Genomic DNA, 14,354 nt, shown 5'->3' on the forward strand with positions numbered 1-14,354 from the left:
GATATGTGTTTCTTTTTCCTGTGATCAGCATTTTTATCTTGGGTCCATGGTAATCATTTAGTGCCTGGATTTATATCACAGAAAAAAGAATTGTACCAATCATAAATACCCATCTCTAGTGATTAACAGCATGCGGTGCCAGCAGTTCTTCTGATGATGCACAGGAAGGCAGCACCTTTTCAGGGGATTAGCAATGTGATTTCCCTTTTAACTTTTTTTGACAATGCAAATAACCAGGCCCCCTTTGATATAACCTCTGTGGTCACACCCCTTACTCCTCCTGGGAATACACTGTTTTTGCCTGCACAAACAATGTCTGATGATACTGCATGGGCTCACCATAGACCACCATTCATCATCTCCACCCTCAAAGTCAGCGTTGATAGCCCTGCTAGCTAGCCTAAGCCACCTCACTATAGACTACCATTCATCATCTCCCCTCTAAAAGTCAGCATTGCAAGCCCTGCTAGCTAGCCTAAGCCACCTCACCACAGACCACCATTCAACTCCACCCTCAACATCAGCATTGCTAGTCCTACTAGCTAGCCTAAGCCATCTCACCACAGACCATCATTCATCATCTCCACCCTCAAAGTCAGCATTGCTAGCCCTGTTAGCTAGCCTAAGCCATCTCACCATAGACCACCATTCATCACCTCCCCTCTCAAAGTAAGCATTGCTAGCCCTGCTAACTAGCCTAGGCCATCTCACCATAGACCACCATTCATCATCTCCACCCTCAAAGTCAGCATTGCTAGCCCTGCTAGCTATCCTAAACCACCTCACCATAGACCACCATTCATCATCTCCCCTCTCAAAGTCACAATTGCTAGCCCTGCTAGCTAGCCTAAGCCGCCTCACCACAGAGCACCATTCATCATCTCCCCTCTCAAAGAAAGCATTGCTAGCCCTGCTAACTAGCCTAAGCCATCTCACCATAGACCACCATTCATCATCTCCAACCTCAATGTCAGCATTGCTAGCCCTGCTAGCTAGCCTAAGCCACCTGACCATAGGCCAACATTCATCATCTCCCCTCTGAAAGTCAGAATTGTTAGCCCTGCTAGCTAGCCTAATCCGCCTCACCACAGCCCATCATTCATCATCTCCTCTCTCAAAGTCAGCATTGCTAGCCCTGCTAACTAGCCTAAGCCAACTCACCATAGACCACCATGCATTATCTCCACGCTCAAATCAGCAGTGCTAGCCCTGCTAGCTAGCCTAAGCCATCTCACCACAGACCACCATTCATCATCTCCCCTCTCAAAGAAAGCATTGCTAGCCCTGCTAACTAGCCTAAGCCATCTCACCATAGACCACCATTCATCATCTCCAACCTCAATGTCAGTATTGCTAGCCCTGTTAGCTAGCCTAAGCCACCTCACCATAGGCCAACATTCATCATCTCCCCTCTGAAAGTCAGAATTGTTAGCCCTGCTAGCTAGCCTAATCCGCCTCACCACAGCCCATCATTCATCATCTCCTCTCTCAAAGTCAGCATTGCTAGCCCTGCTAACTAGCCTAAGCCAACTCACCATAGACCACCATGCATCATCTCCACGCTCAAATCAGCAGTGCTAGCCCTGCTAGCTAGCCTAAGCCATCTCACCATAGACCACCATTCATCATCTCCACGCTCAAAGTCAGCATTGCTAGCCCTGCTAGCTATCCTAAGCCACCTCACCATAGAAAACCATTCACCCTCTCCCCTCTCAAAGTCACAATTGCTAGCCCTGCTAGCTAGCCTAAGCCACCCCACTACAGACCACCATTCATCACCTCCCCTCTCAAAGTAAGCAGTGCTAGACCTGTTAACTAGCCTAAGCCACCTCACAAAAAGACCACCTTTCATCTCCACCCTCAAAGTCAGCATTGCTAGCCCTGCTAACTAGCCTAAGCCATCTCACCATAGACCACCATTCATCATCTCCACCCTCAAAGTCAGCACTGCTAGCCCTGCTAGATACCCTAAGCCACCTCACCACTGACCACTATTCATCATCTCCAGCCTCAAAGTCAGCATTGCTAGCCCTGCTAGCTAGCCTAAGTGCCACACCACAGACCACCATTCATCACCTCCCCTCTCAAGGTCAGTATTGCTAGCCCTGCTAGATAGCCTAAGCCCCTCACCACAGAACACCATTCATCACCTGCCCTCTCAAATTCAGCATTGCTAGTCCTGCTAGCTAGCCTAAGCCACCTCTCCATAGACCACCATTCATCGTCTCCACCCTCAAAGTCAGCATTGCTAGCCCTGATGGCTTAACTAAGCCATCTCACCATAGACCACCATTCATCATCTCCCCTCTCAAAGTCAGCAATGGTAGCCCTGCTAGCTAGCCAAAGCCACCTCACCATAGGCCATGATTCATCATCTCCCCTCTCAAAGTCAGAATTGCTAGCCCTGCTAGCTAGCCTAAACCGCCTCACCACATAACATCATTCATCATCTCCTCTCTCAAAGTCAGCATTGCTAGCCCAGCTAGCTAGCCTAAGCCACCTCACCATAGACCACCATGCATCATCTCCACGTTCAAATCAGCAGTGCTAGCCCTGCTAGCTAGCCTAAGCCACCTCACCATAGACCACCATGCATCATCTCCACGCTCAAATCGGCAGTGCTAGCCCTGCTAGCTAGCATAATCCATCTCACCATAGACCACCATTCAACATCTCCACGCTCGAAGTCAGCATTGCTAGCCCTGCTAGCTAGCCTAAGAGACCTCACCACAGACCACCATTCATCACCTACACTCTCAAAGTCAGCATTGCTAGCCCTGCTAGCTAGCCTAAGTGCCTCACCACAGACCACCATTCATCACCTCCCCTCTCAAGGTCAGTATTGCTAGCCCTGCTAGATAGCCTAAGCCCCTCACCACAGAACACCATTCACCACCTGCCCTCTCAAGGTCAGCATTGCTAGTCCTGCTAGCTAGCCTAAGCCACCTCACCATAGACCACCATTCATCGTCTCCACCCTCAAAGTCAGCATTGCTAGCCCTGATGGCTAAACTAAGCCATCTCACCATAGACCATCATTCATCATCTCCCCTCTCAAAGTCAGCATTGGTAGCCCTGCTAGCTAGCCTAAGCCACCTCACCATAGATCACCATTCATCATCTCCCCTCTCAAAGTCAGCATTGCTAGCCCTGCTAGCTAGCCTAAGCCACCTCACCACAGACCACCATTCATCACCTCCCCTCTCAAAGTCAGCAATGCTAGCCCTGCTAGATAGCCTAAGCCACCTCACCACAGACCACCATTCATCATCTCCAGCCTCAAAGTCAGCATTGCTAGCCCTGCTAGCTAGCATAATCCATCTCACCGTAGACCACCATTCATCATCTCCCCTCTCAAAGTCAGCATTGCTAGCCCTGCTAGCTAGCCTAAGCCACCTCACCATAGACCACCATTCATCAGATCCCCTCTCAAAGTCAGCATTGCTAGCCCTGCTAGCTAGCCTAAGCCATCTCACCATAGACCACCATTCATCATCTCCCCTCCCAAAGCATTGCTACCCCTGCTAGCAAGCCTAAGCAGCCTCGCCATAGACCACCATTCATCATCTCTTCTCTCAAAGTTAGCATTGCTAGCCCTGCTAGCTAGCCTAAGCAGCCCCACCATAGACCACTATTCATCATCTACCATCTCAAAGTCAGCATTGCTAGCCCTGCTAGCTAGCCTAAGCCACCTCACCATAGACCACCCTTCATCATCTGCACCCTCAAAGTCAGCATTGCCAGCCCTGCTAGCTAGCGTAAGCCATCTGACCACAGACCACCATTCATCATCTCCCCTCTCAAAGTCAGCATTGCTAGTCCTGCTAACTAGCCTAAGCCACCTATCACACAGACCACCATTCATCAGATCCCCTCTCATTGTCAGCATTGCTAGCCCTGCTAATTAGTCTAAGCACCTCACCACAGAACACCATTCATCACCTCCCCCTCTCAAGGTTAGCATTGCTAGCACTGCTCGCTAGCCTAAGCCACCTCACCATAGACCACCATTCATCATCTCCCCTCTCAAAGTCAGCATGGCTAGCCCTGCTAGCTAGCCTAAGCCACCTCACCACAGACCACCATTCATCATCTAACCTCTCAAAGTCAGCAGTCCCTCAAAACTCCAGCATCGCCTTGCACCACTTCCAGATGTAAGCCCTTTGCTTTGTTCTCAAGTGGAAGGAACCCCTTTACCCTGATGGCATTTGACTTCCTGCACCTCCTCAATGCAGCTCTGCACTCTACTGAAGATCCCCAGCAGGTGTTCACCCTTCCACCCCCAGCAGCACCCACAGCGGTGGCTCGAGGACACTCAGCCGGGTGTGTGTGGAATCTAACGGGATGATGTATATTCACAGCCTTGCCCCACATTGCCCACTCGTCTCTCATTCTTCCTTCCACCACCTCTAGTGTTTTAGCGGCAATATAACTACCGTTCCCCATGTACTGGGCAGAACGTAAAATAGCTCAGCAGGTTGAGTGCTCGCTGCTGCAATTTGCAGGTAGCTGGTGTGAATCTCAGCAAGATCAGCTCCGCCTCTCATCATTCCGAGGTCGATAAAATGAACACGAGTTTCGATTGGGCAAAAATAATTTTATAAACTTGATCTCTGTAAAGCGCTTTTGGCTAAAGAGCGACACAAAGAAGACATTATTGTTACACTGTGCTCACCATTTCTAGTTAAAAATGCAGGAAAAAAACAGTGAGGAGAACGTGATGCGTGTGCACTTAAAGCGCAAAACGAGCAGATAGCTGCAACTGAATGGGGAGCCCCAGCCCTGCTCCCTGTTGGGGGTCTCTGGGTGCCCCCACTGCGTGCTCGCGAGCCCATCCGCACACAGACTCGACTCGGACACGTCTGCACGCTTCGGGCTCCCCGGTCGCTCTGACGCGGCCGGGAACGCCCCGTTTATTTAAGGCGCACGCGGCGACGTGCAACGTCACGCCGCCGCGTGCGTATCCCCTCACGGGGCAACGCCACACTCCTCCTTTTTCCGGGAGGAACAATAACAAACAGACACGTCAACCATATCACTGCACACAATGTCATTTGTGAACTTACAAAACCCATGCCCCCTTTTATTATCAGCCTCCCAGATCCCCTTCACTCCGGAACACAGTCAATCGGCCCCAGCACGTAGTCTCCGAGGTAGGCAGGTCTCCCTCGCCCAGCCCTCTGGGGGTACCTCCCACCTACCTCAGCCGCCGGACTCCCCGCCGCTCCAGTGTCTCGTTCTGGTGACCCCAAGAATTCCCCCCGGGGGGTATCTTCATCCGGGGGGACAGTCTCATCCGGGTCAGGCGGGAGATCAGTCCGAGAGTCCCCCAGTTTCTTGAAGAAACTCACATTTCGGGTGACGGCCGACTTCCCGTCCGAGGCCGTTACCATCGATCCCTTCACTGCCACTACGTCCAGCGGCTCGGGTTCATATGGAAGCGAGAGTTTCCCATGGGGATGCCGATTCCTAATCAGCACTTCGTCGCCCGGTTCCAGCCGCTGCGGACGAAGACCCCGCCGTAGGTTTTCCTGATGTGTCCTTGCCTGTCGCTCCGCTTCCACCCGTTGGTCGTCTATTACGCCGGGTACCTTTTCCTGCACCTCCGGGAGGAGACCTCGGGGGCACCTACGGAATAGAGCCTCAGCCGGGGCCACCCCGGTCGAGGCGTGTGGGGTGGTGCGGTACACTCTTAGGAACTGGTATAGCGCCCGCTGGAGAGGCTGGTCTTGCCCCTGGGCTATCCGGAACGTCTTGTTTAATGTCCTCATCAGCCTCTCTGCATCCCCGTTCGCGCGGGGCCACAACGGGGACACCTTCCGGTGGGCCACTCCACAGCTCTCGAGGAACTCCGAGAACCTCGCGCTTTGGAATGGGGATCCATTGTCCGAGCACAGGGTCACGGGGAACCCATGGGTGGCAAAGATTTTCTCCACAGCGCCCACCACGTGCTCAAACGCCACCGACTCGACGAATTCCACCTCCGGGTATCGCGAGTACTCATCGACGATGGCTAGGAAGTGAGTACCCACGGCCGTGGATCCGAAGTCCGCATGTACGACCTCCCACGGGCGGGTCCCCCGTGGCATTACTTCAATTTCGGGCTCCCGCTGTACTGGGGAAGCCGCCTGGCACCATACGCAGGCCGCTACAAAGTCGTCCACTTTCCTCTCCAGCTCGGGGAACCACACCTTCAGCCTCAGCCTCGCCTTCGTTTTGGCGGCCCCTTGGTGTCCCTGGTGTGCCAGGTTGATAACTTCGTGGACCTTGGAGCCCGGCACCACCAGGCGATCACCCCTCAGCAGCAGGCCCGACTCCGTGAAGGACAGTTCATCCTTCACCTTCCAAAGTTGCTCGAGGGTCACCTTGGCTTCTTGAGTGCGCCCTGCCACCAACTCCAGCACGGCCTTCCAGGACCCCGACTGCATCGAGCTCCTCAGGATGCGGAAGCATTCATCATTGGCTGCCGCGCTCTCCAGCTCGGGTAGCGGCATTGCATTGGGGGTGGCGCTCTCGACCACCATGCTGACATGATCATCGGCTTCCTCTGCACACGACTCTTGTGCGGGTCCGCCCCTGCCCACCGGATGCCTGGACAGGTAGTCAGCCGCATTATTGGCCCCCGGCCTGTAGATTAAGGTGACGCCATATTCCAGGAGGGCCAGCATCCATCGCTCGATCCTGGCTGGTGGTTTGGAGGAGGATCCGGCCATGATCGGAATCAGTGGTTTGTGGTCTGTTACCACTGTCACGGGTCTCCCCAGTACATAGAGCCGAAAATGCCGGCAGCCCCACAGAACCGCCAGGGCCTCCCGTTCAATCTGTGAGTACCTCTGCTCGGTCTCGGAGAGGGCTTTGCTCGCATATGCCACGGGCCTTATTCCCCCATCTCTGCCCACCTGGGTGAGGACCGCCCCGAGGCCAAACGGGCTGGCGTCCACAACAATCTCCGACTCCAGGGCGGGGTCAAAGAAAGCCACGGTGTCATCTGCTGTCAGGGCACCCTTGATGTCCTCGAATGCCGACTGTTCTAACGGGCCCCACTGCCAGATGGTATCCTTTTTCGTTAGGGCCCTCAGAGGTTCCGACCTCGAGGCGAGATTCTTGATGAAGCGCCCACAGTACGTCACCATTCCCAGGAAGCTCCGCACCTCTGATGCGGACTCAGGGGGGCGTGCCGTCTTGATGTCTTGGACCTTCTTGGGGTCAGGAGATACCCCGCCCTCCTTGAAGATGAAACCAAAAAACTCAATGGTCGGGCGGAGGAACTCACACTTGTCCTTGTGGAGGGTGAGCCCCAGCGACTGCAGCCTCTCGAGGGTCTTGGCTAGGCGTTTCAAGTGGTCTGGTTCGGTCCTCGCAAAGACCAGAATGTCGTCGCTAATGTTCAGGACGCCCTCCAGGTCCGCGAGGGCGCCTCGGATTAAGTTCTGAAAAAACTCGGCTGCAGACGACACTCCGAAGCTCAGACGCTTGTATCTATAGAGTCCCCTGTGGGTGGTGAAAGTCGTTATATAACGGGACTCTGGGTGGAGGACAACTTGGTGATACCCAGCTCGTAAGTCCAACTTCGAGAAGAACCGGGCCCCTTGCACTTCAGCAATGATGTCATCGATCGTCGGGGTCAGGTGTCGTTCTCTCCTGATGGCCTTGTTGGGCAATCGCATGTCCACACAGATTCGGACGGAGTCCGGTTGTTTGGGTTTCCTCGCTACAACAATGGGGGATACCCATGGTGTGGGGCCCTCCACCTTTTCAATTACGTCCAGGTTCACCAGGTTATCGAGTTCCCTGTCCACCTGGTCCCTTAGATGAAATGGAATTCGCCTGTGCTTCAGGGCTATGGGCTGTACCGACTCGTCAATGTGGAGCCTCACGGGGTCGCCGTTCATCCTCCCGATCCCTTTGAAGATGTCAGCATACTTGTCCAGCAGGTCGTTGATGTCCTCCAAGTAAACTGAATAGGCGAAGCTGACTATGCCAAGGGCCTCCGCTGCCGCACAGCTGAGCAGGGTGTTGCTGCTCACCGGGGTCACATAGAAGCGGGCCCTGATCTTCGACCCTTCGTGTTCCACCTTGGCGACGAACGCCCCGTCGAGTGGCAGGGGCTCCCGCCCACCAAATGCGAAGATGCGGGCTCTTGGCGTCGCCAGCCTCGGGGTTGGGTTGAGCGCAGCGTAATGTCCTCTCGCCATGACATTGACAGAGGCTCCCGTGTCGACTAGCACTGGGACCGGCGAGCAGTTTACCTCCACGATACATCTCGGCTGTCTTCTGCTCCTTCCCTTGAGGACCTCCATGCTGGAGACGAAGAAGATGTTCTCCTCATCCTCCTCCTCCACTTCTTCCGCCAGCGCCTCCTCTGGTTCCACTTGTTCCACCTGAGCTACATTCGGCGGGCGGTATTGCCGCGGGGCCCACAGACGGGGTTGTCCTCTCGGAATAAGTACAGGCAGAGTCGCCCTGCACACCCTCGAGAAGTGGTCAGGCACACCACAGCGTCCGCAAATCTTTCCTTTTGCCATGCACTCCGATGAGTGGGGGAGGTCATATCCGCACTTCTGGCACGACTCTACCGGCTTCCCCGCTCTGTCTCTGGGAGGTATGCCGGGTTTACGCACTCCTCTGCCGCCCCGCCAGACGGCGCACACCTCCTCCGGTCTCGCAGCGTGGGATCCGGCCTCCATTTTATTGGCTCGAGCCTCCGCCACCTCATGGCATCTCCCGAGCTCCAGGATCCTGGGCAGAGTGAGTCCGGGCTCTCTTAGGACTTGTCGCCTCAGCTTGCCTGATGAGCATGCCTGGATCAACATGGTCCTTATCATGTCCTCCGCATCCCCCCACGCACACCCTTGTGACAGGCGGCGCAGGCGGCCATAGAAGGTGTCAAGCGTCTCCTCTTCCTTCTGTTTGGCCGACAGCATGACGAACCTTTCAAAGTCCACGTTGGCAAGGGGGACGAAGTGCGCGAGGAGGGCGGCTTTGGCTTGATCATAGGAGTTGTCCGTTGGAGTTAATGATTCAAAGATCTCCTGCACGGTCGCTCCTGCGGAGTACAGCATCGTGGCCACCTTGCTGTCATTGTCCGTGACCTGGGCGGCCCGAAAGTACATGTCCAGCCGTCCAATCCATCTCCTCCATCGGGGCCCCAGGCTGGAGGGGGGGCCCGTAGCATCAAACTCGGGAATCGGCTGTAGGGCCGCTTGCGCCCTGGCTTGGGCCATGGCCAGGGGTGGTGGTTGGATCGGAGGGGGAGCGGCACCCACCGGTTGCGCAGGCAGTCCAGACGTCGTCGGACGCGGGATTTGCTGTGGGGGGTTCTGCTGGAACAGGTCTACTAGGCCTTCATCCTGCGAATCCTCCGAGGCCGTGGCAGTCGCACCCTCCAGGGCACCAGGATCACTCATAGGCGCAAGCGCACAGGCACCCTTGTTCCACTCCTAAGGGCCGCAACTTGCACCTTTCCCCACACTGCCACCACCCACGTGATGATGAAAGGGTTGAAGGATAGTACCTCGAGGCGCCTTGTGTCCACGTGGGCCGCAGAAACTGGAGCGTCATCCCCCACGTAATGATGATGAAGGGGTTGAAGAGGGTCCTGAAGAGGATCCGTGGATGAATGTTTCCAAAAATTGAGCTTTTAAAGGAATGGGCTGAGAAGGCCCAGCCACCTCAGTCCATCTTCCAGCTACAACACGACGTCAGCGCCTGAAAATTTGCCAAAATGTCAAAATTCTGGCATGGGCCTGCGGGTTGTACTGCCCGCAGCCAGTAAGTCCAAAAATTAGGCTTGGATGGCCTTCCTGCTCCAAACCGGAGCTGTTGGAAGATCCTCCACCTCGTGGGCAAGATGGCCGCCAGCCGCGTGTGGTCCGCGGCCTCGGCGTGATGTGAAACATCCGCGGATGTTTCACTCGTAATAAGAAAAATTGTCCGGGATCGCGCTCACCGCCGGGCCCGGGCATCCGACACTCGTCGCCACTGTTGGGGGTCTCTGGGTGCCCCCACTGCGTGCTCGCGAGCCCATCCGCACACAGACTCGACTCGGACACGTCTGCACGCTTCGGGCTCCCCGGTCGCTCTGACGCGGCCGGGAACGCCCCGTTTATTTAAGGCGCACGCGGCGACGTGCAACGTCACGCCGCCGCGTGCGTATCCCCTCACGGGGCAACGCCACACTCCCCTGATTTCTCTAGTCTGCTCCCCCTCCTCTAATGTTCATGCGATGGTCAACATCCCCCACCCTCGTACAGCCTCTACTGCTCCCCAGATAGGTGTACACGTTATAATTCCTGTAAATGCATTATGTACAATACACTCAAAGTGCCAAGAGGCCACCCTGGTGGTGAACTCTGCGCTCTACTAATACTAAAAATAAATCAGTTGATAGATAATTCCACGGAAAAGCTCAGGGATTTCAAAGCGCTGCCAGCATCGCCACATGTGAAGAACGTATTGCCTGTACTTTGACCACATTATACAAGGAAGCCTCAGCTCCTTCCAAGTTACCCAGAAGTCCATGCAGTGATTTACATACAAGTAGTGGCGTCGTTTTCCTTGATTTTTTTTCTCTCAAGGCAGGACAGTTAAGGTTATCAATAATGGATGTCCCCTGGCCTGAAGCAGAAACTCGGTTTAATTCAGTTCAAACTGCTTCTTTCCGACTCTATTAGTGAGAGATACTGTTTGCAGGTGACATATATATGGTGCTGTTCTCTTCGCCACTGCCCGGATGACCCTCAGTGGTCTGGGGTGCAGGCTTCAAACCTGTAGCTGTTTAGCAACAGAGTGGTTCAATTCCACCTTCTGGGCGGATATGTTTCTCTGTTTCCTATGATGTGTATTTTTTATCTTATTGAGTCTATAGTAATCATTTAGTGCCTGGATTTATATCACAGAAAAAAGAATTGTACCAATCATAAATACCCATCTCTAGTGATTAACAGCATGCGGTGCCAGCAGTTCTTCTGATGATGCACAGGAAGGCAGCACCTTTTCGGGGGATTAGGAATGTGATTTCACTTTTAACCTTTTTGACGATGCAAATAACCAGGCCCCCTTTGATATAACCTATGTGGTCACACCCCTTACTCCTCCTGGGAATACATTGTTTTTGCCTGCACAATGTCTGCTGATACTGCATGGGCTCACCATAGACCACCATTCATCATCTCCACCCTCAAAGTCAGCATTGCTAGCCCTGCTAACTAACCTAAGCCATCTCACCATAGACCACCATTCATCATCTCCAACCTCAAAGTCAGCATTGCTAGCCCTGCCAGCTAGCCTAAGCCACCTCACCATAGGCCACCATTCATCATCTCCCCTCTGAAAGTCAGAATTGCTAGCCCTGCTAGCTAGCCTAAGCCACCTCACCATAGACCACCATGCATCATCTCCACGCTCAAATCAGCAGTGCTAGCCCTGCTAGCTAGCCTAAGCCATCTCACCATAGACCACCATGCATCATCTCCACGCTCAAATCAGCAGTGCTAGCCCTGCTAGCTAGCCTAAGCCATCTCACCATAGACCACCATTCATCATCTCCCCTCTCATAGTCAGCAGCCCACCTCACCATAGACCACCATTCATCATCTCAACGCTCAAAGTCAGCATTGCTAGCCCTGCTAGCTAGCCTAAGCCACCTCACCACAGACCACCATTCATCACCTCCCCTCTCAAAATCAGCATTGCCAGCCCTGCTAGCTAGCCTAAGTGCCTCACCACAGACCACCATTCATCACCTCCCCTCTCAAGGTCAACATTGCTAGCCCTGCTAGCTAGCGTAAGCCACCTCACCACAGACCACCATTCATCACCTCCCCTCTCAAAGTCAGCATTGCTAGCCCTGCAAGCTAGCCTAAGCGCCTCGCCTCACCACAGAACACCATTCATCACCTCCCCTCTCAAGGTCAGCATTGCTAGTCCTGCTAGCTAGCCTAAGCCACCTCACCATAGACGGCCATTCATCATCTCCCGCTCTCAAAGTCAGCATTGCCTCAAAACTCCAGTATCGCCTTGCACGGCTTCCAGATGTAGGCCCTTTGCTTTGCTCTCAAGTGGAAGGAACCCCTTTACCCTGAGAGCATTTGACTTCCTGCACCTCCTCAATGCAGTTCTGCACTCTACTGAAGATCTCCAGCAGGTGTTCACCCTTCCACCCCAGCAGCACCCACAGCGGTGGCTCGAGGACACTCAGCTGGGTGTGTGTGGAATCTAACGGGATAATGTATATTCACAGCCTTGCCTCACATTGCCCACTTGCCTCTCATTCTTCCTTCCACCACCTCTAGTGTTTTAGCGGTAATATCACTACCGTTCCCCATGTACTGGGCAGCTGGTGAGATAGCTCAGCAGGTTGAGCGCTCGCTGCTGCAATTTGCAGGAAGCTGCTGTGAATCCCTGGAAGGTCAGCTCCGCCTCTCATCATTCCGAGGTCGATAAAATGAACACAAATTTCGATTGGGCAAAAATCGTTTTATAAACTTGATCTCTGTAAAGCGCTTTTGGCTAAAGAGCGATACAAAGAAGAAATTATTATTACCCTGTGCTCAACATTTCTAGTTAAAAATGCTGAAAAAAACAGTGAGGAGAACGTGATGCGTGTGCGCTTAAAGAGCAAAAACAGCAGATAGCTGCCACTGAATGGGGAGCCCCAGCCCTGCTCCCCTGATTTCTCTAGTCTGCTCCCCCTCCTCTAATGATCATGCGATTGTCAACCTCCCCCACCCTTGTACAGCCTCTACTGCTCCCCAGATAGGTGTACACGTTATAATTCCTGTAAATGCATTATGTACAATACACACAAAGTGCCAAGAGGCCACCCTGGTGGTGAACTCTGTGCTCTACTAATACTAAACATAAATCAGTTCATAGATAATTCCACGGATCAGCATCAGGGATTTCAAGGCGCTGCCAGCATCGCCACATGTGAAGAACATATTGCCTGTACTTTGACCACATTATACAAGGAAGCAGCAGCTCCTTCCAAGTTACCCAGAAGTCCATGCAGTGATTTACATACAAGTAGTGGCGTCGTTTTCCTTGATTTGTTTCTATCAAAGCAGGACAGTTAAGGTTATCAATAATGGTGTCCTAAACCTGAAGCAGAAACTCAGTTTAATTCAGTTCAAAAGGCTTCTTTCCCACTCTATTAGTTAGTGATACTGTTTACAGGTGACATATATATGGTGTTGTTCTGCTCCACCACTGCCCGGATGAGCCTCAGTGGTCTGGGGTGCAGGCTTCAAACCTGTAGCTGTTTAGGACAGAGTGGTTCAATTCCACCTTCTGGGCGGATATGTGTTTCTTTTTCCTGTGATCAGCATTTTTATCTTGGGTCCATGGTAATCATTTAGTGCCTGGATTTATATCACAGAAAAAAGAATTGTACCAATCATAAATACCCATCTCTAGTGATTAACAGCATGCGGTGCCAGCAGTTCTTCTGATGATGCACAGGAAGGCAGCACCTTTTCAGGGGATTAGCAATGTGATTTCACTTTTAACCTTTTTTGACGATGCAAATAACCAGGCCCACTTTGATATAACCTATGTGGTCACAACCCCTTACTCCTCCTGGGAATACACAGTTTTTGCCTGCACAAACAATGTCTGATGATACTGCATGGGCTCACTATAGACCACCATTCATCATCTCCACCCTCAAAGTCAGCGTTGCTAGCCCTGCTAGCTAGCCTAAGCCACCTCACTATAGACTACCATTCATCATCTCCCCTCTAAAAGTCAGCATTGCTAGCCCTGCTAGCTAGCCTAAGCCATCTCACCACAGACCACCATTCATCCTCTCTGCCCTCAAAGTCAGCATTGCTAGCCCTCCTAGCTAGCCTAAGTCATCTCACCATAGACCATCATTCATCATCTCCCCTCTCAAAGTCAGCATTGCTAGCCCTGCTAGCTAGCCTAAGCCATCTCACCATAGACCACCATTCATCATCTACACTCTCGAAGTCAGCATTGCTAGCCCTGCTAGCTAGCCTAAGCCACCCCACTACAGACCACCATTCATCACCTCCCCTCTCAAAGTAAGCATTGCTAGACCTGTTAACTAGCCTAAGCCACCTCACAAAAGACCACCTTTCATCTCCTCCCTCAACGTCAGCATTGCTAGTCCTACTAGCTAGCCTAAGCCATCTCACCAGAGACCACCATTCATCCTCTCCACCTTCAAAGTCAGCATTGCTAGCCCTGATGGCTAACCTAAGCCATCTCACCATAGACCACCATTCATCATCTCCCCTCTCAAAGTCAGCATTGCTAGCCCTGCTAGCTGGCCTAAGCCATCTCACCATAGACCACCATTCATCATCTACCCTTTCGAAGTCAGCATTGCT

General features: G+C 53.0%; 2 non-coding genes across 2 annotated transcripts; both read left to right on the plus strand.

Moving 5' to 3' along the window:
• The first annotated feature begins 10,726 nt into the window (after positions 1 to 10,726).
• TRNASTOP-UCA (transfer RNA opal suppressor (anticodon UCA)) lies at positions 10,727 to 10,813 on the plus strand. The gene has a single exon. It is a non-coding gene; the product is annotated as a tRNA-Sec (tRNA).
• Positions 10,814 to 13,211: 2,398 nt separating this feature from the next.
• Positions 13,212 to 13,297, plus strand: TRNASTOP-UCA (transfer RNA opal suppressor (anticodon UCA)). Its single transcript has one exon. It is a non-coding gene; the product is annotated as a tRNA-Sec (tRNA).
• Positions 13,298 to 14,354: the final 1,057 nt, after the last annotated feature.

The sequence above is a fragment of the Ambystoma mexicanum genome, chromosome 13, assembly GCF_040938575.1.
Source record: "Ambystoma mexicanum isolate Mex_15411 chromosome 13, UKY_AmexF1_1, whole genome shotgun sequence".
NCBI classification, from domain to species: domain Eukaryota; kingdom Metazoa; phylum Chordata; class Amphibia; order Caudata; family Ambystomatidae; genus Ambystoma; species Ambystoma mexicanum.